Genomic DNA, 4,281 nt, shown 5'->3' with positions numbered 1-4,281 from the left:
AGTTTATCATAAGTCTCAGTTTATCATAAGTCTGCCAGAATATTCGAGGTTTCAAGAAATAAAAATTCAGCTTAAAACAACCTTCAGTCAAAACCAAACCGTTCTGTGGTCTTGGGGTGCCTGGGTGGCTCAGTTGGTTAAGCATCTGCCTTTGGCTCACGACAGGATCCTGAGGTCCTGGGATTGAGCCCCACGTCGGGCTCCCTGCTCAGAAGGTCTTACTTGGAGGGAAATGGGGCACTTACCCAGGTGGATAGGAGGTAGCTACCGTAGTAACACCTGCTTGTAACCAGGTTAATATCCATGTGTTCACTTCGAATTTCAAACTTTAATAAGCATGAAGGTTGGAACTCGGTTTATCTGGTACTACCAAAGCCTCTTTTGAATTTTTATCCTGCGAAGGAGAAAGATTATCAGCACATTGGTCAAATTTAAAAAATAAGTGATGTATTTGTAGGGTATGTTCCTGTATCATTCCATATATTCCTGATTCTCCTTTCTTTTGGTTGTGAAGGTGGTAATACATGCTTGGATGGAATTAGGGGACAAAACAACATAAAGGTCACTTTTATTCTGCCCATGCAGAATTACTTTTATTTGACCAATTTATTTGTTTATTCCCTCGACCACAAATATTTGCATAATTATAGTTTTCCTGGTGCTGTTTAATATGCTAGTTCATTGAATTTTGAACGTGCTATAGGTTGTAGTTCCATGTAGAAATGGGGATATCAGGCAGTGTATGATACAAAACTAATTGAGTCTCTGGTTTGAAAGACATCAGTTCTGACCAGTTGGTTCTCTGTGGTTCATTTTGGGTTTTTCTTCTCTAAGGAAATTTTTTTTGTGATCACTTTATAGTTTTAGGGATTCCTTTTTGTAGGAAATAAAGCTAACATCCAGTTTCCAATTTTCTTTTTGTTTTGTTTTGTTTTGTTTTGCTTTGGGGGAGAATGAAAATATGTCTCTGGATTCTTAGGATCTGTGGCATGATTAACTTTTCTGAAGTCTTTCATGAAAAGAAAAAGTATGGAAGACAATCCAGATTTAATGTTTTTCTACTAAATTTGTTTAACATTGTGGAGCTCCAACGTTCCTATGTATCGAATCCCCTGGAATGCTTGTTGAAACACATTGCTTGATTTCCGGCTCTACCCACCACCTTCTGGGTTTTTTTTATGAAGTAGGTCTGGGGTAGGGCCTGTGAATTTGCATTTATTTCTTAGAAGTTACCAGGTGATGTTAGTGCTGCTAGTGCTGGTCTAGAGAGCGCTATTGGGAACTGTTGGTTAGATGACCTTAAATGCGAAAGAGAGGCCAGCCATGTTTCTTAATGAAACTGGAGATAGTTTTATTGTTACAGAAAATTGACGTCTTGGTATTTCACAGGGAATTTAAGAGAAGTGATATGCATTCACATTTTAGTTAATTAATTAATTAATTAAAATGATTTTATTTGTCGGGGGAGGTGGGGGAGAATGAGGAAGCACAAGCAAGGAGAGAGGCAGGCAGAGCCAGAATCAGGCTCCCTGCTAAGTGGGAAGCCCCATCGGGACTCGATCCCAGGACCCTGGGATCATGACGGGAGCTGAAGTCAGTTGCTTAAGTCCCTGAACCACCAAGGCTTCGCTGCATTCATTTTTTTTCACTTAGAGCTGGAATTAGATGCGGTTTCTTAATAAAGACATTGTGTGTAGTAGAAGAGCACTTATCAATTGGGGAACCATATCCACTAAATTTTTATCGTCCACATTGAAAAGTCAGATATTGTCTTGGGCTATTAATATGTGTTTGATTTCAGATACATGTAGTTTTAAAGGATGTTTCTTTTTAACATATGTTTGAGCCAAGTTTGATAGTCAGTAAACTAACCTTTCAATAGAATATTGGCCAAAGAATATGAATAGGTAGTTAAAGAATGACAAATTAAGTCCAGAAACATGAGAAATATATAACTTCTATTACTTCAATACAAAACAATCTTTTTGTGAAGTCATATTTTAAAGACTACAAAATTGTTAGTGCATCTAGTAAGAAGTGGACATTGTAACAGCCTTGGTGGCTAAGATAAGCTGCTTTACATTTTCTGAAGGCCAGTTGGTAGCAATTCCTTTAAAAATATTTGTAGCTTGTGACCCAGCATTTGCACTAGGAATTAGTGTTCTCTGCATATACATTTTCTGTGTAAATTTATTTGTTACATCGTTGTTACAACAAAAAATAGCTTCCTGGCCCATATAATCATTAAATTTTGGTAGTATGCTTCATGAGGGGCAGGTCTTTTGCTAAGACCACAAGGGTCTGTGGCCCAAAAAGTAGAGTTTGATAGTAATTCTTGCTGCAAGTTAAAAACAACCAAACAAAACAGTCTACATAGAGGTCAGGGAATTGATACAAAACTGTGTAATAGTTACAAATATTTTGCAGGTCTTAAAAATGTCAGCTTTACTTTTTGTATGGTAAAACTGGAAATAACCCAAATGTCCTTCTGTAGAGGAGTGGCACATCCATACCAGATGGAATACTTCTCAGCAATTAAGAAGGAACAAACTCTGGATGCATGCAACAACTAGTGTGGATTTCAAGGGCATGATGCTGAATGAAAAAAAGCCAGTCTGTACAGGTCACACACTGTAGGCAGCCATTCACCTTTTTGTTATCACAAAGTTAGATTGGCAGTCATCAAAGGGTTAGGGCTGGTGAGGTTGGGGGTGGTGTGGGTGGTTGTTACTGGAAAGGGTTACTAAGAGGGAACGTTTTTGTGTTGATGAAATCTGATCTTGATTGTGGTGGTTGTTACCTGAATCTACACTTGTGATAAGGTGACCTAAAATGGTACACATGTGTTCCAATGTCAGTTTCCTGGTTTTCATGTACTGTAATCCAGAGGATGCAACCCTATCTGGGAAATGGGGTGCAAATTATATGGGACTTCATACTGTTTTTGCAACACCCTGTGGTTCTGTAGTTATTTCAAATTAAAATGTGAAGTTTTAGAAAGAATATATAATAAAAGGAAGTGTTCACAGTATTAGAATAAAACAGGTTTCAAAGTGAGAAAATATATGATCCCACTTTAATATTTCATATCACTTAATACATTTACCTGGAAGTAATGAGTGATCAAAATATTCTGAGCAGTAGCATGGTGGATTCTTTTGGATTCTTTTGTGAGTGTGTGTATGCTTCTCTATAATGTCGATAGTTTAGATGAGCTGGTATCACTTTAGTCGTTTGAAAAGCAGTATTCATAATAAGTTCCAAAAATCTAATTCTGGAATGTTGAAATTTAAATAACAGTTACATTGAGATTGTAAAGTTTTGTTTATATTGGTTACAACAAGTTAGCATTTAAATAGCTCTTAGCTGAGATTGGAGAGTATATTTATCCTCTAAAATGTGTTGTGTATGTAAATGTAAAGCTCTTTTTTGCTCTTGGTATTACAAATGTCCTGTTTGAAGTTCTAACTCCCCAGTGTTGTCCAATGTAAGTATATACATTGCAGGCCACATGAAATTTCAAGCTTCATTAACCACAGTGAGAAAGTAAAAAGCAGGCAAAATGATTATTTTTAAAGATTCTATTTATTTTTTGTCAGAGAGCAAGAGTGAGAGTAAGAGCTAGAGCAGATGTGTGCTCAAGCCAGAGAGCCCCTGTGGGCACATGCACAATCCAGGGGGAGGGGCAGGCAGCGGAGGCAGGCTAGGCAGAAATGAGAATCAGGCTCCCTGGTAAGCAAAGAGCTGGATGTGGAATTTGATCTCAGGACTCTGAGATCAGGACCTGAGCTCAAGCTTAATTACCTGAGCCACCCAGGTGTCCTTTGATGAAATCATTTTTAAGAAATTTAGCTTGTTTAATCAGTTATATCCAGAATATTATCAGTTCAATATGTAATCAGTATAAAATCACAATGAGATGTTTTACATTCCTTTTATCATACTGTGATAAAAATCACACTGATATGGGAAACAGAGGCAGAAGAAACATTATTAAATTTTCTTACCTCCTGACAAGCCCTTAAAACAGGCAGTGACTCCCCTCTAGGGACTCAACTACCCCCACCTTAAGGGCTTTCTAAGGGCAAAGGGCAGTCCTAGCCTGACCGACCCCCTCTCCCTCACCAGCACCCTGTGAGCACTTTAACAATTCCTTTGGAAACTTTATCTCTGAACATGCCAGATAGTCTGATGATCATTCCCAAGCATATGGCCTACTGATAGACATGTAAAGGGTCTCACAAAAAGGTATTACTACTAGTAGTGAATAACCTTTCCCCC

The sequence above is a fragment of the Mustela nivalis genome, assembly GCF_964662115.1.
Source record: "Mustela nivalis genome assembly, contig: HAP1_SCAFFOLD_800, whole genome shotgun sequence".
NCBI lineage: Eukaryota > Metazoa > Chordata > Mammalia > Carnivora > Mustelidae > Mustela > Mustela nivalis.
This window is presented reverse-complemented; position numbering follows the sequence as displayed.